The 23,861-nt window shown below is 41.6% G+C and overlaps 1 long non-coding RNA gene across 1 annotated transcript; it reads left to right on the top strand.

Moving 5' to 3' along the window:
• The first annotated feature begins 7,816 nt into the window (after positions 1-7,816).
• Positions 7,817-23,585, top strand: LOC136336237 (uncharacterized). The gene is made up of 3 exons (XR_010731398.1): positions 7,817-7,886; positions 15,882-15,954; positions 20,793-23,585. It is a non-coding gene; the product is annotated as an uncharacterized lncRNA (long non-coding RNA).
• The last annotated feature ends 276 nt before the right edge of the window (positions 23,586-23,861 follow it).

Below are 23,861 nucleotides of genomic sequence, written 5' to 3'. Positions count from 1 at the left end.
TAGTGACACATTTAGCATTAGGCCTCCCATGATCAAGCAATGGAAAATGGTTGTTTGGCATCAGGCAAGGTCTCCCAACCCTCAAAGACCAAACAGAATGGCAACCAGTTGCTCCAAATCCCAAGCAAGCCCAGTTCTGGATGGATGGAATGTGCAGGTGCAGGTTGAAAAAGGAGGTCACTCACTGGGACTTGGCTGAGAAGGTATCAGCCATGCAGCATCTTGCTCTCTCTCCAGCCTGAGTTACTTCCCTTTCAGTAGAACACCTGTGTCATCCCAGGCCAGATGGCACTTTCTCCAAGTCAGCATACTGCAGTATGAGTGGTCTAAACGCCAGGGACTTGGCCTTAGGAAGGAAATGCATTTCTTTCTTTACTGGGCTTTTATTATATATTCTTTTCCTGTTGGATGATATCCCAGCTATTAACTCCAGCTGAGGAAATCTGGGTGGGTGTCAAAATAATATGAAAAATATTTGAGGCAAGAGATAGTTTGGAGTAGGCAGTGAAAACTAACTTCTACTTTAAGACCCTAATGGTCCCAGAAACTCTCAACTTTGGAAGCCACACAAACCTACATAGCAAAGTTTTAGAACACAGCCACACTTCACATTCAAAGGAATTTGTATGTAACTATGAGAGAGATCTTATTCAAAATTTGTTCAAGAATTTATTATTCAGTTCAAGATTTATTCATTTTAATTTTGTGAGTGTTTATTTGTATGTTGTACTTTGAAGGCAATAAGATTTTTTTTCCCCAGTACTTACTCTTCCTTATATGCCTCTAAAAATCCCTAGGTCCTCAGCACTCTGCCCATGGTGCTTGATGGGTGCACAGCCCTGGTGAGGAGAAAGGAGCATGAGGCATGAGATAGATCATGGAGGCAGGAAGGGACGGAGGAGCAGAGAGCAGCTGCAATAAAGACCTGGGTGGTGGCAGCCACAATGTCTCACAGTAACCAACTTATGACACCCTTGGAGAAAGAGAGTGCTAAAGTGGGTCTATGATTCAATGGAGTCCGCCATATATTATGGCCAAGCAGAGCTGGAGAACAGCCTTCAGGGGGAGGAAGAGAAGATGTTAAAAGTGTTCAGTCCCCGCCCCTTCAAAGTATCTTCTTTTTCCTTTTTCCTATGCATATGGAACCACCAGAAGAGCAAGGTCTCATCCCACAGAGAAGAGCTCTTTATCCTTTGGAAGATGTACGGAGGTCAAGAAAAGACTCTTTAAGAGAGAGGTAGATGTAAGATCACAATCCTTTACCAGCCCATAACTAAAAAAGAGATTGCACAGATTTTTTTATTCCTAAATCTCTATGACACACTTTCTCACAATCCCACTTCCTGGACTCTGGGCCCACACTCACGTAACAGTTGCTAGGAATGCTCACCATTTTCTGCTTTAGCAAAAGTCCCCAGCTTTCTGCTCTGAAGCCTGTTTGTCACCCGACCACAGTGCTGCCTCTCCTAACAACACCCTTATGACAGGCTTCCCTGATGGACTCAGTTGTCCTTTGCTAGAGCTCTTTGCTGGATGTTCCATTCTGACCTTGAATAAGGGACAATATGCTCCCTTCTGTTAGTTCTTCTAAAACATGGACCAGGACTCCTTGTCTCCAAAGATCAGCTTGTAACTTTTAATTAAATATTATTGATGGTTAGGGGATAATAGAAGAATAATAGGAATAACTTCTACACCAATAGTACAGAGGCACAAACTGACTTCGGAGGTTCTTACTGAGTCAGCTCCCTGTCTGTCCCCTGCCCTGTCTTCACTTACAGCAGTGGTAGTCAACCTAGTCCCTACTGCCCCCTAGTGGGCATTCCAGCTTTCATGGTGGGCAGTAGTAGAGCAACCAAAGTATAAATAAAAAGAGATTTAACTATAGTAAGTTGTTATATAAAAATTTATTCTGCCAAACTTAGTGAAAATCTGACATAAAGTACTTGGTAAGTAATTATTATTATATGCTTTAACTTGCTGTAACTCTGCTTTATAAATTTTATAAAGTAAAGTTACTTCTCTACTTTATAAATCACCATTACCATGGAACCAGTGGACGGTTAGAAAATTTTACTACTAACAGAGATACAGAAGTGGGCGGTAGGTATAAAAAGGTTGACTACCCCTGACTTACATCAATCTCCGTGCCTCAAAGTAGAGCCCGACTGATCACTGGCACTAGAAAGAAAACAGTACCCTCCACCCCAATCTAATGCTATCTTATTTTTATTTTAGAAATAGCCTTTTTATAGGATATTTAGCTTTTGTAATAGCTGTTCCCTGAGGGTTGCATATCAACACAAGTGTTTGATCTCACACCAAAAACTCTACAAGATTTTGGAAATTGGAGAACACATTTTTCGAAGTGTGGCCTAATCGAACAGAGATAAGATTCTACATGAGACACCAGCAATCCAGCCTAGCACGACTTATACCATCAGGTCAGGCTCTTGATCTGACCTCCAGTAGGAGGTAAGAAGATAAAGCCTGCACATTTTTGTCATAATCAGGTTCCTACTTCCATTCAAACAAGCGATTGAATAACATACACATACAATGAAACACACACTCACATACACACTCATGCAGACTCACTTCTCACTCAGAAATACAGATTATAATTTCAAGTACAGAATAGTCTAATTCTAAATATATGGAGAAACATATCTAATTTTACAAGGTAAAATACTGTCAGTTACTAAACAACGCAAATAAGAGCCGAAGTAACTGCTCTGGGTAATATGAAAGCATTCAGGCTTTTTCCCCCCAAATCAGAACAAGCCCCATGAAGTAGGTTAGGATAGCTATTATACATTCCACTTTACAGAGGAGTGAGAGGTGGGGTATTAAATGTCTTGCCTAATGTCACATAGTAAGAAGGTGACAGAGTTCACAGAACTGGTCTTCTGATACTTTTCCCAGTGCATTCCCATTGATCTAGAGGGCCTCTCCCAATTATGAAATGGTAAAATCAACTATGAAGCTCAAATCTTCAATGGAATAAGATCTATTTCAATCAGGAGACAGATCACTTGTTCTGAGTTATATAATTATATTTTTGCTCCCTGAGTCTTAATCAAGAAATTCATACCTCTACACCCATCTCCACTACCCATGCCTTCACCCTATAACACAAAGCACTAGAGACTTTTACTCAGCACTTATCAGTCTAGTTTTCATCTTAGAAAATTAAAAGATTGCTTCAAGTAACTGTGTTTCTAAAACACAGGCTTCTTATGGTATTTTGTAATGCTCATAGACATAAGTTTTGTAGTTAACAGGAGTGTAAGCAATTTTCATCACTATAATCATGCACCTGAGACATTAAAATGAGGTCTGCCAGTTATTTCATGGTTGTGAAAAGATCAGCTTCATTACAAACAAATCATCAAAATTCCACAATAGACTGGTATGTGACATGTTGCTTTTTTTTTTTTTTACTGATCACAGAAATGAGAAATAAGTCATTCTATAAAAGGCTTTGAGTTATATCCATACAAAATAATGAATACACCAGCACTGTGCAAAATCCAAAGAAAGTGCAAATTTGTACCATTTGTTAACAGTTGCAAAATCAGCCCAAATAAGGTTTTACGTTATTATAGTCTTCCCTTGTGGAAGAAAACAACAGTTGAAATTACAGGGGAAAGAACTGAATTTGCCTCTAATGAATTTCTATTTCTTTGCCTGTGTCTTATAAACCCATAAATCAAGACTCTGTTCCCCAAACCCACTAGCGTGTACTTCCTGAGGAGCAGCAACGCTGCTGCTCCCCGTCACCCACACTTCACCCCATCACCCATGCCACACCCTCCATATTGAATGTTCCCAAGATCCAAGGGCTTGGAAGTCACCTGAGCCAGAGTGCTGAAACTGCCTGGTCTATTTCTCTCAGTTATTTAGTTCCGGTTCATATATTGGCCTCCTCAGATGAGGATTGCTTTATTCCTTGGATGTCTAGTGGAGAATAGTTTTATGTAATAGAACCAGTCTGGCTCTATTGTCCCAGCACACCAAGGGGCATTGTCCCAGCACACCAAGGTTGTGGGTTTGATCCCCAGTCAGGGCACACATGAGAAGCAACCAATGAGTGCACAACTAAATAGAATAATTAAGTGGAACAATGAGTTGATACTTCTCTTTTTCATTTTCTTTCTCTCTCTCTCCCCTCCCTTCCTCTCTCTCTCAAATCAATAGAGGAAAAAAGGAAGATACTCCAACAATTAGAGTAATCAGCATGAGGTGGGTATCAAAACCCCTTTTCTGAGGAAATTTTACTTTTAAAGAACTGACTTTGTAGTTTTCCACACAATGAGAAAACAAAATGTTTGCTATACATGAATACATCTGAAAAAGACCTGGTGCATCAATATATAAAGAACTCATAAAATCAATAATAAATAGCAAAAAATTCAAATAAAAAAATGAGCAAAGCCTTGAATAGTCAGTTCACAAAGGGAAATATATATATATACTTAAAATATATATAAGTATACAATAATATACTTATTATCATTAATCACTAAATAAATACAAATTAAAACCATAACAATTTACCATTTGGCATCCACTTAAATAGCTAAAATTAAAGACTGACAACATCTGATGACAAAGATGGTAACAACTACAACTCTCAGACTCGAATGATGTCAAATGTGTATAATAACTGTTTGACAGTTTCTTATTGAACTAAATACTGTATCTACCTTATCAAAATTCATTGAATTGGACAATTAAGATCTGTGATTTTCATAGTATATAAATTGTACTTTCATAAAAATGTTACAAAGAGTTGTTAAACAGAACTGACTTTTCAGTTTTTCAATATTTTACGTATACCTCATTCCACAGTTTTCATTTCTGACTTGCCTGACTTGCCCACTGGCTGCTCACCTACCTTCTGCACATGGTGACACTGCCCTTCCAAGGAGGTCAAGTAGGATGGCTCCAGGGAGCCCACTCCAGTGCTCAGACTTTCCTGTTTTCAAGGCCTTACAGAACTTGGCATTTCACAAAGAGATTAAAATCTAGAAGAGCCTCTTTAAGAACCATTAGTTCTATGTGCTTTTAGCAAGAGGCCACACAGGGAGGTAGAAAGAGCCGAAGCCATAAAGCCAGTCAGACCAGAATTTAAGTCCCAGTTAAGGCATTCATCAGATTTGAGCAGGTTACTTAGCATCTCTGAGCCTCTGTTTTTTTCATTTATAAGAACTGGTTATCTGCAGGATGAGAGATCATGTTAATAATGTATGTAGATTAAGGCTTTGCACAAAGCAGACCACCAAAAAGTACAGCTACCACTGGCCAGTCAGTCCCCTGGAAGCAGGAGACCATGACTTATCTGATACATAGTAGGTGTTCAACAAATGTTTAATAAATGAGGGAAAAGCCTGTGAAATTTCTACTTTCTTTAGTTCCTTTAAGAAAATACCAAGGGCCTGACCAGGTGGTGGCGCAGTGGACAGAGAGTCAGACTGGGATGCAGAGGACCTAGGTTTGAAACCCCGAGGTTGCCAGTTTGAGTGCGGGCTCATCTGGTTTGAGCAAGGCTCATCGGCTTGAGCCCAAGGTCACTGGCTTGAGCAAGGGGTTACTCGGTCTGCTATAGGCCCCTGGTCAAGGCACATATGAGAAAGCAATCAATGAACTACTAAGGTGCCTCAATGAAGAATTGATGCTTCTCATCTCTCTCCCTTCCTGTCTGTATATCCCTATCTGTCCCTCTCTCTCACTCTCTCTGTCAGAAAAAAAAGAAAAGAAAAGAAAAGAAAATACCAAGGGATGTAACCAAGAAACAGGCTGGGTGATCAAATAGCAATATATTGTCAGTATATTGCCAATATATTGTCTTATCTCAGCATACATACAGTCTTTTACCTGAAACCCTTGGGGTCAGATGTGTTTCAGAATTTTTCTGATTTTGGACATGTAATATGGTGCACACACCATACATATGTAACATACCTAGTGGACTGGGCAGTACTCTATATTAAGCATATTATGATTTCCATAGCCATAATTATAAATATTCACATTAAATGGAATAAGTAAAGATAAAAATAGTTTCATGTTCATTCAGGTTCCATATTGCCACCAAATAAATTATTTTTAAAATAACAAAATAACCATCATTTGATTTTAAAGCTGTTTAGATGACAGAATTGTTGGAGACAGTATAGTAACTAACATTCAGGGAGCCCCTACAATGCACCAAGCACTCTGGCCTTACACTTTGTATATATTAACCCTTTTACTCTTCACAACAACCCTATGAGGTAGGCACTATTATTAGTTGTAGTATTCTACAGGTAAGAGAACTGAGGCACAGACAGGACAAGTCCTTTGCCCAAGATGATACACTAAACCCTTGGAGTGTGTATTCTTAATCACTCAATCTCTACCTATGTCAATATGTGCAATAGTGGGCTTTTGAAATGTCAGGTCAATAGTGTGTAAGGAAGTACCCACCCTCACTGTCCATCTCCGTGCCTCCTTATTACAAATTGTTAAGAATATTGGTACTGGGCTTTCTATCCTTTTAATGTTTCCTCCATTCATAAAACTCTGAAACTTGTTGAGATTAAAAAATCTGCCTTTCTTAACAAATTCAAAAAAGAGATTCTCATTGGCCCAAATCATAAGCGAGATATCCAGCTTAATTATTTTTTTTAACTTCAACATATTCCTATTAAAAGGGCACATTCACAAAAGGTCCAGCCAGCACTGTAAGCTATATAAAAGAAACCAGAAGCCTACAGAGTAGAATGACGTTTTTTCAGCAGCCAACAGGTCATTAAAAAATACATTCAAATGTATGGGAAGCCTAGCCACCTTATCAAAGGAAAACAGTATAAAAAGCTCCCACCTCAGAGGGGGAAAGGGTACAACTTACACCACAAAAGAGGAAAACTCATGCATCAATCATATATAGCTGGCCCAGTGTTAACAACTTCTAAACAGTGAAGGTGAAAGAACATTTGTTCACTAAAGAGTCACTTTCCCAATTCAAGGGGTTAAGGTTTAGGAGCACGTGTTGGAAAAGTTCTCCTCACTATGTGTGCTATTTTACCCTTGGGCACCGTTTGCCTATGAACCAAAGTTTGTGGTGGAGAGCAATTAGTCTGGCAGCTAATCAGTGTCATTGTGCTGAAACCTTTCAGGAAATCATCCCAACCTAAAGGAGTGAAGCTTCAACATTGTGTTTGCTTCTCATGGAAAAGACCAACATGAAGGACACACTCTGGGGAGTAATCCGTCCCTTCAATCAGTCAGTATTTATACAACCGTCTTGGTATTACACTGGAAATATGTGCTTGGAGCGCTTGCTAAACCCAGTTTCCTCCCTACAAAAGATTTAAAATCTTAATTGGGGGAACTAAAAAGTAATCACATCAGGAACGAAAAATATATACACACATGCAAGAAAAATATCTTTTTTAATTAAAACAAAACATAACAAAAAATATGCAAGAGTTGGCAGAATGCTTTCAGTTGTATTTCTCTGTTTCTCTTTCTCTATTTTATACACAACTCAAATTGCAACCTTCATTCCAGTGTCACTGAACTTTCAGGAAAAACTGAACCAACTTAGGTGTAATATTTCCAAACAGCAATGTTTATCAGAAACAGTTTCTCTACACCTCACACTACCTCAACACACATATGTGGTGCAGAGCAAACAAACCCAGATCCTGCTCAGCCAGTGATTGTTGAGTTAAATTATAATCCTGCCCAATTATATTCAACCTTGAATCTGACTAGCCACCAGTGACTTTTGTGTTTTATAACTTACATTCAATCTTATGGAAAAGCTTCTGACTGCAGAGCCATGTCTTCCTACCTGACACATTGGCATCCAGAAAACGCTAATTTGCTACTTTAAGGTAACTTGTTTTTTTTTTTTAAATAATGGCCAGGCCCTCAATAGAATGATTCCCTAAAATTCTCTATTATCTCAGACATGCTCTGAAGTAAAGGGTAAGAAGGCCGGGAGACATGAAGGGAAACAAACTGGTTAAGAAAATAAACATGAGTTGGACAGAGGAGGAGGAAGCTACCAGCCCTCCCCCCTCAGCCCCACCTCATGCCAGGGGGATAACTTCTACCTTAAGAAGTTCAGGCCCCTTAAGAGTTCAGGCTGACTGAAATAAAGTTTTCTTATCTTACCCTGAGGTGGCCCAGCCCTCTTTAATTGTTTCACAGGCAAAGCCAGGTATGACTACTTTGATATGAAATGTCAGGTCATGAACTTCATGTCCTCACAATGTGAGAGTACCTACTCAGCACAAATAAACAATTTAAAAATAGCAAGTAATTTTTTTAATCCTCATAAAATATACCTAAATTATTATCACATCTAATCTCTGTCTAACCCAGATATGAGTTGAAGTCAACCAACCTTTAAAGCAGTGGTAGTCAACCTGGTCCCTACTGCTCACTAGTGGGCATTCCAGCTTTCATGGTGGGCAGTAGCAGAGCAACCAAAGTATAAATAAAAAGATAGATTTAACTATACTAAGTTGTTCTATAAAGATTTATTCTGCCAAACTTAGCGAAAATCCTACATAAAGTACTTGGTAAGTAGTTATTATTATATGCTTTAACTTGCTGTAACTCTGCTTTATAAATTTTATAAAGTAAAGTTACTTCCCTACTTTATAAATCACCATTACTGTGGAACTGGTGGGCAGTTAGAAAATTTTACTACTAACAGAGATACAGAAGTGGGCAGTAGGTATAAAAAGGTTGACTGCCCCTGCTTTAAAGGGTAAATAAAAAGGGCTCAAGACTCCATCCTTATCCAATTAAAAAAATCTAATTTCTCTCACTTCTTTACTTACCCTTTTTAGAATTTTCTTTCCTTGGTGTAAAGCCAGAAACCAGGGCCAGGGCCACCACAGCAGCCTGGCCCATGCAGGTTCGCATTGGATTCGGACAGTCGGTAAAAAAACAATGGAGCCAAAAACTGATGGGCTGTCATCTTTAATTCTAGCTTGCACCCGGCGGGCAAGTAAAAATACACACTGGGCTCCAAAACCCACTCACATTCAGTGCTCACAAAGCCACTGACTTATCCGAGTTTCCTAGAATCAAAGGTTTCTAGCTCACCAGACTTATTCACCTCTGTTCCCCATCTCCTTCCTTATCCCAGATACAAACTCTACACAAACTGGCATCTCACTCAGCACTCCGCCATCTTGGCTGCTTCTCCTGGCCTCTTCCACGTGGCCTCCTTCTGCTCTCTGCTCTGCTCTCTCTGCTCTCTCATGCTAATCATCCCAGGAACCAAGAGAGCAAGCTCTCATTTTGCCCCCATTTTATAGTGTAGAAATCAAAACCCTTAATCCAATATACAAAATAGGGAAGTCTCTAATACAAAGTCACTTATCCGAGGCATGATGGGATTGTACCACCCCACATCAAAAATGGTGGGAAAGGCTTAATCCCAAAACCAAGCCCCGGGCTACAACAATCCCCAACACACATTAATATCACCTGGGCAACGGCCTCACATGGGCAGCACCATCTTTAACAAAGTGAGCATAATACATTTTATCTGCCCAACACTTGGGTTCCCCCTCTTTGCAAAATCAATTGCCATTATAATTCGCCAGATGTTCACAGGGGCCTATTGTATGTCTGTTTGAAATGTTTTGTGAACCAAACTGATGCAGCTATTCCCACCTTACAGTTTGGCGAGGATGACAGGCTTCAGACAGGGACGTTAGCACCCTCTGGGTATATGCAACAGAAACAAAGCAGAGACTTCAAATCAGTCCTTTTAAGAAAAAGAAAGCTATAGTAGATGCTAGTTTTTGTTTTTGTTTTTACTGTAAGGGATTATGCCATTCACCTGAGAATGTCCAAGTTGTTTCCAATAACAAATAGCAAGGGACCACAAACAACAGAAAACAACTCAATTGTCACCAACATGAACAATATTATAAAAATAAAATACTTAAAATATAAATAACTCTGTCTGATAAAAGCTGTTAAATTACAGTCCTGTAGTACAAACCTTTTACAAATGAAGAGACCACTTATTCATAACCAATTTATACTATTTTATATAAAATTTTAGCGAGTTTTGTTATCTAGCACTGCTTTCTAACTATTTTCACAACATGGACCATAAAAATAATGATCATATTTATAATACCCTCTGGAGTAAGCTTAACAGGCTGCAAATAAAGACAACAATACTGAAGGATCAGGCAACCCAGACCCCTCCTGAGAGCTCTGAGGACTTAAGGATGGTATCAGCTCACACCTGTAATTTCAAAAAAAAATTTATTAAAGTATAATAAGCATACAATATTATATTAGCTTCAGGTGTGCAACTCAGTGATTCAATATTTACATATCCTATGGGGTGATCACACACAAAGTCTAGTGACCATCTGTTGTCATGCAAAGTTATAATATTACTGACTATTTTCTCTCTGCTGTATACTACATCTCTAAGGCTTATGTATTTTATAACTGGAAGTTTATACCACTTATTACCCTTCACCTTTTTCACTACCCCTTATGCCTGCAACATTCAGTATTTTCTGTTTCTCTAAGTCCATTTTAGTTTTGTTTTCTTGGCTGTTTTGTTTTGTATTTTTATATTCAACATATACATGAAATCATGCCATATCTGTATTTCTCTGTCTGACTTATTTCACTTAGCATAATACCTCTAGGTTCATCCATGTCACAAATGACAAGATTTCATTCTTTTTTAATGCTGAGTAATATCTCGTTATATATATACCACAGCCCAACTCAACATCAAAAGCACAATCTAATTTTTTAACAAACCATCTGTAATATGCCTCTCACCATACCCATGTTGCCTGTCTGCTTCCTTTACTAGAAGAGGTTTTGCAAAAATGGCTGTTTTTCCTACTCAACAACAACAAGGTGTTTCATCTGAGTTAAAATTTCTAAGCCTGGTTCCAAAGGCATCTGACAGATAGAGACCTTAGTGCCAATAAACATCCTGCAATGTAAGTGCGGCCCCTGCTTCTTGTTATGATGTCTGATTTAGATCCCTCCCCAGCTGATTAACATGTTTTTGCATTAAAATTAATCAAAATCAAATCATGCTGAGTTTAATATAAGAAGATCACAAATCAGTTGAGAGAGAGCTTTTACAGAGAAATTCACCTGGATATTCAGTGTATTTGTGCAGAATGACCTGGCTTAGGTGACTTTTTGTCACTTAAACTGCCCAGTAGTCTCTACAAAACCTTTGGAGTATAAGGAATACAGTAATAGGAAAGAAAAAAATATCAGAAGAAAGAGGAGGGCAGGCATTGAGTATAAGGTATAATCAGTAGGAGATAGCGCTATTTTTAAAATAGGACAGGGATGACTGACTTTGTTATGGGAAACAACAGATTATTCTAACATTATCAACTGTCTAACCAATAATGCACTAGCATTCTTTCAGTTCCTGCATAATGCCTCCCTTCTTCCACCCCGTCTTGGGCCTTGTACACACTGTTCCCTTGCACAGACACTGCCTACAACACTCCTGCTCCTTTTTCACCTCCGCCACTGGTTCTCACCTGCAGTGATTTTGCTCACCAGAATATATTTAACTATGTCTGAGACTACAGTTGTTGTCACAGCTGGAATGGGGTGCCAATGGCATCTAATTGTTAGAGACCAGAGATGAAGCTAAACATCCCACAATGCACAGGACAGCCCGACAACAAAGAATTACCCAGATAAAATGCCAGAAGTGTGGAGGTTGACAAACCCTGCCCAGCCCTTGTGTTCGCCTATAACTTGGCAATAACTCAGAGAAAACTTTCAGTCTCCAAGACCGGGCTCTTATTCCAGCCTAGGCTTCTCCTAGTGCACGTGTGACAAATGTAATAAAAATCAAGTTCATTGTTCTATCTGTGGTCAATGCGGGCCTGGGAGCTCCATGAGGACCACACGCGGGTCTGTCTTGTTCATTACCATATATTCAATGCCTAGCACATTTGTTAGATAAAAGAAAGGAGTTAAGGAATCCCTGCTGGAGACCAGCCTTCAGAACAATTCAAAAGCCACAACTGGATCAGTCTCAGCACGCACACCAAACATGGTCCTTCCTAACACACTTATTCATCTTCTTCACTTCAAATGTCTTTGGCTGTTTAAGGTCAAATACTTTCTCAAAGAACGAGTTGCTGCATTAGAAGCATTCAAGAAAATGGGGCTCAGGCACATGACAATAAGAGCAATAGCGAGCACAACCTCCCATGACGAGCGAGCGCTCTGAAAGGGACGACACTTACAGGGGTGTGCAGGCTTTAACATGCTTCTTTTGATGTCAGTTTCATTACTTGATATTTACCTTAAGGGAATGCACAAAACTAAGATGCCAGACGATTTTGTGAATAAAAAGAATAGGAAAGAAAAGAAATTGAAATAGAAGAAATGTTTTAGAATGTACTAAAAATACAGAAACTTTGGAAGTCACATAGAGCTGGGCTCCATCTCTTACTAAGTGTGTGATCTTAGATATTTTCCTTGAATAAAATGCGACTTAGTTTATTAATCTAAAATGAATGAAAAACACCCAGCTCTCAAAATCGCTGTGTGGATTAGTGGAGCAGTATCTTTAAAATACTAGCACACTGCCTAACTCAACACTCAGAAGAATTGTATCTAACAAAAGTCTACTTCCTACAAAAGAATTACTACTTCCTACAAAAGAATTAGAATACCATCCTCACCCCAGGAGTGATTTAAACTGAGAACACAGGCTGAGAAGATTCCTCTATGAATTTATCAAATGATACAGAGCACCTCAACTAAGGGTATGGCCATGAATAAGAGTGAACATCTTACCACCATGGAAGGCCTGGAAATGTATTTTATTCTTTGATCCTATAATGACAGGTCAAAGAAATAATATATTTCAGACTTACAGCACACTTTTCTTGCCTTTAAAATTGGCATAAATTGTATTTATATAATTAATATCACTTTGCATTCTTTGGTTGTCAGAAACAAAACCTCCCTCTGAGTAATTTGAGCAAATGACAATGTGTTACAAAGACATGGTGTGGCTCAGAGAATCAAAGGCCTAAGACACAGCCTGAGGAAGGGCGGGACTAGAACCATTCCTGAGTTTGCTGCCTCATCAGAGCTGTCACAAGAATGAATCTGCTTCAGCCATTTTCTCTTAGTTTAATCTTTATTCTGCATCTTCCCTTTTAGACATCAAGCAGCAAGCAGAGAGTCTAACCAGTTTTAGGACACACACCTACCCCTCAGCTAGGAAAGGTTAAGTCACCTTAAATTACTCTTCCAACAAGATTGTTCACAATAGCAAAGAGGCCATTCGCCAAGAAGAAACTAGGATAGTGCTACTAAAAGAAAAAGTATGGGTGATATTAGCTAAAATACAGCAATAACAATAGCATTAATAAATAACACTAATAATGATGATGATAACAGATGCTAGCTTTTAATGAGTGTTTTCTATGTGTTAGGTACTATGTTTAAGGGACAGTTCCCTTCTGTGGCCCTACGAAGTCACTCCCAGCTTCCAGAGGCCAGTTGCATCCCTTGGCTGACATTTCCTTCCTCCAGCCTCAAGGCCAGCAATGCGGTTTGAGTCCTCCCTTTCCACGCCATCTCTGACCCCTCCTCTTGCCCCTTTTCCACTTTCAAGAACACCTGTTACCTTGTCCACCCTGGCTGACACAAGACTGCCTCTGTTTTACCTCTGTGACCTGTCGTACCTCTGTGACCTATTGTCACATGATACCCACAGGGTAGCGTTGGGGCCTCTGCAGGGTGACTCTCCAACAGGTTTGGGAAGAGCTCCCCAAGATCTTGAAATATTTAAACTCAGACTTAGCATTTAGACAGAGCTGCACACATTAGAACTGGGGAAGTCGCCACCAAAGACAACAAGAGCCCCAGGGCAGGGAGAGCAGGACTGACTGGAGTGTTGGGAGGATGAGTTCACAGTGCTCTCGAAACAAGGATTTTAAGCATAAGAATGACTTGATCTGGTTTCTATACTTATATATTGAGAGACAAGAAGGGAGAGGAATGAGAGGAAGAGAGGTGAGAAGCGTCAACTTGTAGTTGCTTCACTTTAGTTGTTTATTGATTGCTTCTCATACGTGCCTCGACAGGGTCAGGGGAGAGATTAAGCTGAGTAGTGACCCCTTGTTCACCAGGAACCTTGGGATCACATCAATGACCTCGCACTCAGCGTCCCCTCTCTCAAACTGGTGAGCCCCCATTCGAGCCAGGGATCCTGTGCTCACGTCAGAGACCTCACTGGTGTCGAACCTGGGCCCTCATCGTCCTAGAGCAGCACTCTCTGCACCGGTCAGGTGATCTGGTTAATAAGTTTTAAAGATCACTCTGTGACTTGACACAAGAAATGATATTTGAGATGTGTCTTGAGAGCACAGGTAGGATTTAGACGGATGAAGACGGTGAGAAATGTTCCTCAGCTACAGAGAGAGGCCACCCAGCCTGGAGGCAGAGACATGAAGACGGGGAGACGGTGGTTAGTTAGCATGGGAACAGGGAAGGAAAGAAGACCCTCTATGTACGGTAGAGGCACGGGTGGTAGCGGACCCTGTGGGGGGTCAAGGTAAAAGGGACAGGGGACCCTCCATGGAGGGGACAGGGCAGGGGGACAGGGGATGCTGTGTGGAGGGGACAGGGCAGGGGGACAGGGGATGCTGCATGGAGGGGACAGGGCAGGGGGACAGAGGATCCTGCGTGGAGGGGACAGGGCAGGGGGACAGGGGATGCTGCATGGATGGGACAGGGCAGGGGGACAGGGGATGCTGCATGGAGGGGACAGGGCAGGGGGACAGGGGATGCTGCATGGAGGGGACAGGGCAGGGGGACAGGGGATGCTGCATGGAGGGGACAGGGCAGGGGGACAGGGGATCCTGCATGGAGGGGACAGGGCAGGGGGACAGGGGATGCTGCATGGAGGGGACAGGGCAGGGGGACAGGGGATGCTGCATGGAGGGGACAGGGCAGGGGGAACAGGGGACTCTTCATGGAGGGGGCAGTGTTCCTGTCCCCCTGCCCCGTTTCATTTCACTTATGGAGGATTTTGTCACCCTTCTCTGTCTTCTAAAGGTCCCCTTTTCCCTCTTCCCTGTCCCCTCCATAGAGGGTTCCCTATCTCCTCGGCCCTATCCCGTTCATAGGGATCTTCTGCACCCTTCCCTGTTCCCACACTAACTAACCCCTGAGAGGGGTGTGCCCCAGCCTCCAGGCTGCATGCCCTCTCTCTGTAGCTGAGGAACATTTCTCACTGTCTCATCCATCTAAATCCTACCTGTGCCCTCAGGACACCCTCAAGGCAGAAGAAAAGATGAAATGCTGTCTTTTGCAGCAACATGGATGGGCCTTGAGAATATTGTGCTAAGCAAAATAAGTCAGTAAGGAAAAGTTGGGCCCCATGTGATTGCCCTTGTGTGGGATATAGAACTGAAACTCATAAACAAAGATGACAGAATGATGGTTGTCAGAGGGAAGCGGCTGGAAAACGTTCAAGACCCAAATTTGTGGCGACAGAATATTTGGATTTGATTTGGGGTGTTGGGCACGAAATGCAACATACATCTTATCTCTCATAGAAATCTACATTGAAACCTGTATAATCTTATTAACCAATGTCACTCCAATAAATTTAATAAGAAAGACACATCTCAAATATCATTTCAAATGTCAAATCACAGAGTGAGCTTTAAAACATAAATCCCAGCCCTGGCCGGTTAGGTCAGTAGATAGAGTGTCAGCGTGTATGCGGACATCCCAGGTTCCATCCCTAGTCAGGGCACAAATGAAAAGCGACCATCTGCTCTCTTCCCCTCATGCTCCTCCTTCTCTCTCTCATCTTTCAGCCACTGGCTCAATTGTTTTGAGCATTGACCCCGGACAAGGGTTGCCAGGTGGATCCCGGTTGCGGTGGTGCATGTGAGTATCTGTCTCACTGTATCCCCTCCTCTCATTTAAAAATAATAAGACACACACACACACACACACACACACACACACACACAAACACATTCACACACATCACCATGTGAAGACACAGCAGGAGGGCAATTTGCTACAAGAAAGAAGCAGACCCTCACCAGACATTGGATCTGCCAGTGCCTTGATCTTGAACTATTCCACATCCAGAATTGTGAGAAATAAATATTTGTTCTTTAAGAAAAATAAAACAAATATGTCTACAAAAGTATAGATGAATAGGTTGATAGCATTGTCAACACACTCAAGGACTTTTTTCCACCATCTCCTGCACCCCAGCCAGTGGGGCTCACCCTGCTCCAGGGCAGAAGGCTGGGAGGGTGCTCTTCAGGCAGCCAGTAAGCATACATCTGGTTGGAGGGAGGCATCTTCTAAGATCAGCCACACAGGTGGCGACTACACTTTTCAGGACACGGTAACGAGATCACAGCTGCGTGACCCCCACCATATTTTCATTCCCCCGATGTGGCCCGGGAACCCTTGCATCACTCACAGTAGGATAGCTCCTTGGGCTCTGCAAACCCATAGACATTTTATGGAGTACTTGAGCTCACATGCTGATCCCAGACTACAGATCCCAGACACCTTAAGTCCAGAAATGTGGCATTATTTAACTTTTTAAGTCCACTCTTACAAAGAAAGTCAGGCTGGGTCCTTTGTACACTGCTGGAGGGAGCGTAAAAGTCTACAGCTGCTGTAATAAGCAGTGTGGAGGTTCCTCTGAATAAAAGAGACATCTACCATGTGATCCAGCAACCCCCGTTCTAGGTGTTTATTCAAAGAACTGAAGGCAGGGTCTTGAGGAGTATGTGCACACTCATGTTCACAGCAGGTTATTCAAAATAGCTAAAACATGGGAGCACCTCATGCGTTCCACTGATGGATGAATGGATAAACACAATGTGGTCTGTCCATACAGTGGAATGTTATTCCTCCTTATAAGGAAAGACATTGTGAGAGACCCAAGATGGTGGGAAAAGGTGGATATTACATTCACTGCTCCCAGGACCAAACTAGAAGTACAACTAAATATAGACCAATCAGCCCGAATAACCAGCTGAAGATGTTTTATAACCAAGGATTTACAGGAAAGTCACATAGAGACTGGTAGAAAAAGCTGATGTGAAAAAGATGGCCCCATTTTCATTGGTGGCCACTGAAATCTTAGGGGACTATCTCAGCAGCAAAATTTCCCCTGAGAAGTGTAGAGTCCCAACCCCAAGCTGGGCTCCCCAGCCCAAAGCATCAGAGCCGGGAAGGGGCAGCCACATAACATCTGGTTATGAAAAGCGGTGGGGATTCTGTCTGCCAGTGAGAGACAGCAGTCTGCTCTCTGGCATAGGAGCCTTCTTAAAGAGCCGATGCACAAAATCTCATTCACAACTACTCACAGCGGGCGTTGGGGAAGGCAGAGTAGATCAGACAGAGTCATGTGAGAAGAGACTGGGGTTTGTAGTTCTGGGGAGAGAGCTGAAGGGACAGCTGCCAGGATCCCCGTGCTGACTACTGTCACATTCCACAGACCTCATCCTTCGTAGTAGAGTATTCCCCACCATACTGTGTCAGCCTGGGAGAAAGAATACCTCACCCTCTGGATTCCCTTTTACATTACTTTGTGGAGCTGGTGCTCTGATGAAGAGTCAGCTACCTGGGCCGAGGTGTAAAGGTCTGGGAAGACTTAGGGGATATCAGTGACTGAGTTGTGTGCCTTTGAGACAGAGGTTATTCCCACCACTATCCAGGTGAACCTGACTGGCCCCACCTTTCAGGGGAGAAATGCTAGTGAATATGTAATAACTTTAGTATTACAAGAAATGTTAAAGGGTCTTCTTTAAGAAGAAGAAGGAAAACCAAAACAAAACAGAGGAATACAGTATAGTTAAGAGAATAAAATGGCAACAATATGTATCTATCAATAATCGCTTTAAATGTAAATGGCTTAAATGCTCCAATCAAAAGACACAGGGTAGCTGAGTAGATAAGAGAGCAAAACCTATATATGCTGTCTATAAGAAACTCAAGTCACAACAAAACAAAAAATTCCCACAGATTAATCGTAAAAAATGGGAAAAGATATTTTATGCAAGTGGAAATAGAAAAAAAGTTGTATCAGCAATACTTAGATCAGACAAAATAGATTTTAAAACAAAGGCTAAAATAAGAGACAAAAGAATGACACTACATATGATAAAGAGAAAAATCCAACATGAAGATATAATTCTTGTAAAAATGTATAGACTCAACATAGGAGCACCTAAATATATAAAGCAATTCTTGATGGACATAAATGGAAAAATTAATTGTAATACACTCATAGTAGGGGATTTTAACATCCCATGGACATCAATGGATAATTCTTCCAGACAGAAAATCAACCACAAAAGAGGGGCCTTAAATGACATACCAGATCAGATGGACTTAATATCTTCAGAGCATTTTAAACAAAGCAGCATAATATAAATTCTTTTTAAGTACTCATGGAATATTTTCTAAGATAGACTACATGTTAGGATAAAAATAAGTCTCAATAAATGTAAGAAAATTGAAATAATATCCAGTATCTTTTCTGACCAAGATGGTATGAAACTAGAAATCAATTACCAAAAAAAAAAAAAAAAAAAAAAGAAAGAAAGAGGAAAACACACAAAGTCATGGAAGCTAAATAACATAATACTAAACAATGAATGGGTCAACAGTGAGATCAGGAAAATCAAAAGATACCTTGAAACAAATGAAAATAAAACAATCCAAAATCTATGGGACACACTGAAAGCAGTCCTAAGAGGGCATCTCATAGCATTACAGGCATACCTCAAGAAAGAAGAAAAATCTCAAGTAAACAGTATAACTTTGCATTTAAAACAACTAGCAAAAAAAAAAAAAAAAAGATAAAGCTCAGGGTGAATAGAAGAAAAAAATAATAAAGATCAGAACAGAAATAAATGAAATAGATTCTAAAAAAATACAAAAGATCAATGAAAGCAAGACAAGAGATTGACAGGCTTTTGACCAGACTCATGAAGAAAAAAAAATAAGAGGACTCACATATATTAAATTAGAAATGAAAGAGGAGATGTGACAACTGATATTATAGAAATGCCAAAAATTGTAAAAAATATTACAGACATACATCAACAAAATGGACAATAGGTAAGAAATGGTTAAATTCCTAGAGACATATAATCTTCCAAAACTCAATCAGGAAGAAGCAGAGAATCTGAATAGACCAATTTTAACTAATGAAATTGAAGTAGTAACAACAACAAGAAGTCCCAAAAAACAAATCATGGACCAGATTGCTACAGAAGTGAATTTTACCAAACATTCAAAGAACTAACACCTATCCTTCTCAAACTATTCCAGAATATTTAAGAGTAGGAAAGATTCCCAAACTCGTTTTAATAGATCAGCATTATCCTAATCCTAAAACCAGATAAAGACACTACAAAGAAAGAAAATCATAGGCCAGTATCCCTAATGAACATAGATGCTAAAATCCTCAACAAATATTACCAAACCAGGTCCAGCAATACACTGAAATGATCATACACCATGATTAAGTAGGATTTATTCTGGGGACAAAATCCTTAAATCGATAAATGTGATACACCACATAAACAAAATGAAAGATAAAAACCACATGACATATGAATAGATGCAAAAAAAACAATGATAAAATCCAGCACCCGTTTATGATAAACACTCTCAGCCAACTGAGAGTAGAGGGAACATTCCTCAACATAAAAAGAAGCCTATAACAAACCCATAGGCAATCTCAATCTCAATGGGCAATAACTAAAAACATTTTCCTAAGATCAGTACCAGACAGGGATATCTGCTTTCACCACTCTTATTCAACAATGTAACGGAAGTCCTAACCTCAGCAATCAGACAAGAAGAAGAAAGAAAAAGGCACCCAGATTTGAAAGAAAGAACTAAAACTGTCATTATTTGCAGATGACATACTACTGTATATAGCAGGGGTCGGGAACCATTTTGGCTGAGAAAGCCATGAACACCACATATTTTAAAATTTAATTCCATGAGAGCCATACAATGACCCGTGTACATTACGCATTATCCAATAAAAAATAGGTGCTGTCCCGGAAGACAATCGGCTCCAGCCACTCGCAACCATGAACATGAGTGGTAGGAAAAGACTGGATTATAATACATGAGAATGTTTTATATTTTTAATGTTATTATTTTTTTTATTAAAGATTTGTCTGCGAGCCAGATGCAGCCATCAAAAGAGCCACATCTGGCTCACGAGACATAGGTTTCCGACCCCTGGTATCTAGAAAACCCTAAAGATTCCACCAAAAATCTACTAGAACTGATAAATAAATTCAGTAAGTTAGGATACAAAATAAATATCCAGAAATCACTTGTATTTTATATACCAGTAATCAACTATAGGAAAGAAAACTAAGAGAACATCCCCATTTACAATTGCATCAAAAAACAATCAAATACCTAGGAATAATTACTCAAGGATATAAAAGGCCTTCTCCCACCTTGGCTGGGTCTCTGTGGCCATCACAGGAAGAGTGCCCATGAGTGTCCCTATTCAAGGATATCCGAGCATCAGAAGGAAGGCAGCAGCATCTGTAGGAGTCTGTGCTTTTTAATTATCAGCAGATCACAACAACAGCAATGTTACTTACGCTTTTCAAAGATGAGGGATAATTAATAATTCTTCTCTGTGCACTTTGGAGAATGGTGCTCAAAATTAGGTCAATAGTAATACTTTGTCTTCCTATGCTCTCTCCTTCCAGAGATGGCTCCTGCTTATCTTTCAGCATGGCTGCTGGAAGGGAAAAGTAATGCTGGTGGGGGAAACTGACACATTTGGCAAGGGGTTAACTGAAGATGGGGAACAGAAAGTGACGCATTAAAACACTCACACTTTCTCAGTGGTCAAGTCAGGAGATTCTAATTGCCCATCAGACTGTCTGAGTAATAACATCAAATTGCCACAATAGACTTTTCAAGTGTCTGAACCCAGTGATACCTACTTGTTCCTTGCCTCCCATGATGTGGTCCAGGGAGCCACTACGGGTTATCCTCTCCACACAGTGCCTCTGTGACCGCAGGCTTCATATGTGGCTCCACCAAGTGTCCAAGAGGTCTGCTGACCCTCACACTCAGTTGGCAATGAGCACATACCAACCGCGTGCAGGATGGATGAATGGGCGATATGAGGAAGGCCTGGGAGGAGTAGGTCACCGGCCAGAACTGAACCACACAGGGAGAGAGGCTCCAGAATGCAAAACAGCACCAGCCGTGCGTCTCTGAACCCAGGTCAGCATGCCCACCTGCTTCTGCCCATATCCGTGCTGCCATCTCCATCCACTTTCTCCAGGAAGAATATCCAGAGAGAAGAACAAAATTACCTCCCGCTGACCAACACGGCACTTCAAAGGACTACGAGAAAAGAAAACACTGTCCGTGTGTTCTAAAGAGTGTACTTGCTGTCCAGATTCACTTCCATCCTTTCTTCTTAAAAAAAAGAGAACACATCATTCTGAAGGCACCAAAATGGAGCAGGTCCATGGCTGGCCATCCTTCACCAGTGACAACCACAAACTCAGGACAGAACAGAAAAGGCTGGTAAGTGTGGACCCTGGAAAGGAAGCTGCCGTGGGCAGATTGGGGTGGGAAGTCAGAACTTGAGGAATGACCAGCACGGTGGTGAGCTGATCGGTTTTCCCTCCTGGATCTCAGCTTTGTCCTAAAGGTGGTGAGTCTCAGCACTGTGCCATGGCCAGGATGGGAATGCCACAGAAAGGACTGGACAAGGGGACCGACGGGCACCCCTCCCTTTTCTCTCCTGGCCCTGCTTTTCATTGAAACTCAACCACGGCCCCGGCAGAAGCTCCAAAATTGCCCAGGAAAAACCCATCTGTGGTGAGAACCTGGGAAAATTGGCCTCTGTGCTCCATAATTTGGGAGAATCCTGTTTATTTATCTCTTTTTTTCTCTTGGCACTTTGCCCTGCAAACCACCCAGTTATGTGAAACTTTCACACAGCACAGGAAGAGAGAGGATTCTAAGACTGAGAGAAACCAGAACTTCCAGCCAGAGGACGGGAGAAGGTGGCAGAGACTTGAGGAGAAGACACCCGGATGGTGAGCTGGGCCTGCAGGGAGCACATACTCCCCCTCAGGCCAGCATGGAGCACACCCCCGAGGCTAGCACGGAGCACACCCCCAGCATGGAGCACACCCTCAGCACGGAGCTCACCCCCAGCACAGAGCTCACCCCCGAGGCCAGCCCAGGCTGTGCCATGTCGGTGCTGCGATCACCCGCACCGGCGCTGAGACAGACCTGCAGTCAGACCTTCATGTTCTCACAGACTGAACAGGGGTCTCTCCATCTCTGCGGTTCAGGGGTGGGAAGGCAGGCTACAGCCCCAAACAGTAAGGGCAGCACATCCGTCGCTAACTTCATCGGAAGTCTGAAGGGGGAAAATAGTTGAGTTTGAATGAGCGCAGCGGTCAGGTGGAAGATGGCCCGAGATCCAGAGCCCCCTCCTGCGGACCCACCACGACTTTAGTTCTGAGAATAAGTTTATTTTTGAAAATATATCCATTTTTCTTTAGCATTTTCAGTTTTGTCCCTATGTTTCCTATGTTAAAGAATAAACTCCCTGTCTGAAAGGTAAATGTGAGGGAGGGAAGAGCAGCTCTCAGCCCTGGTGTGGCTGGGGGGCAGGTGCTAATTCAGCCGGAGTTCAGTGAGTGCACAGGCCCAGGCGGACCTCAGTGTCCAGGGAAACCAGGGCGGTTTATGCCCTTGACTGATTGGCTTGGTGGGCTGGCCTGTATGTGCTGACACCCCACAAATCCTCTTGAGTCAGATGGTCAGTGTGGAAATACTAGGACCGAATCCACACCCTTGTGATACAATCAAGGCATGGCACCCTGCTTTAAAGTCACGTGGGCTTCATTTGTCCAACCAACAAGCTGACAACTGAAGGAAGAGATTCTGTGCCAGTAATCTGTGCAGGGCAGGATGGGTATAGGTAACAGGCCTCCGCAGGAACTGCCCTGAGTCCCCCCAAAGTCTCACTTTCTCAGACCTGTGGCACACAGTTTAGCACTGAATCAGACTCATGACTAAGACATGGGAACAGTGGTGAGCTGATTGGATTTTCCCTCCTTGATCTCAGCTTTGTCCCAAAGGTCGTGCATCTCGGGACTGCTCAGTGGGGGAGGTGAATATGAGCCAGCGTGTGGGACTGCTGGGGACCTTCCCCTCTTCTCCTCTCCTGGCCCTGTGCATACATGTGGTTCCTTTTCTGCCCTTATTCCCAGCCACCCTACCCTGTATAGTGACTTGTACTACAGGATGCCTCACATGTTTGGAGGTAGGTAGAAATAAAAGTCAGAGAGAGAGAGAGAGAGAGAGAGAGAGAGAGAGAAATTGGGGAAGTCTTTGCCTTCTCCAGGGGCTCAGAGTAACTGAGAATTGTTGGTGGAGAAACCAGAACTTTCTGCTGGATACCATGTATTTGAGAATGTATTTATACAGAATGGCATACTCACAAAAACAGCCTCCTCTGAGATTTGCTCAACTCTGTTTCCACTCTGCAAGACCCCTACTCCATGCACTGGGTCACTTTTAGAGTAAAACCGTTACTGATCTACAAGGATAAAAAGTTTCGGACAAAATGACCTCAAATAAAAGAAAAAAAATTAGCCCTCACAGATGTATTTTAGAAGTGACCCCACCTTTGACCACACACAGGTCTTACTTGAGAACATTTTAATGTTATTTCTTAATAGCAATTCCTTTAACTTTATCACCCTTAACCCCACCCACTATCAAACTAGCAGAGAAAT

This window comes from Saccopteryx bilineata, chromosome 4 (assembly GCF_036850765.1).
Source record: "Saccopteryx bilineata isolate mSacBil1 chromosome 4, mSacBil1_pri_phased_curated, whole genome shotgun sequence".
Classification (NCBI taxonomy): domain Eukaryota; kingdom Metazoa; phylum Chordata; class Mammalia; order Chiroptera; family Emballonuridae; genus Saccopteryx; species Saccopteryx bilineata.
Note: the sequence above shows the minus strand (reverse complement) of the source record. Positions and strands in the feature narration are given on the sequence as shown.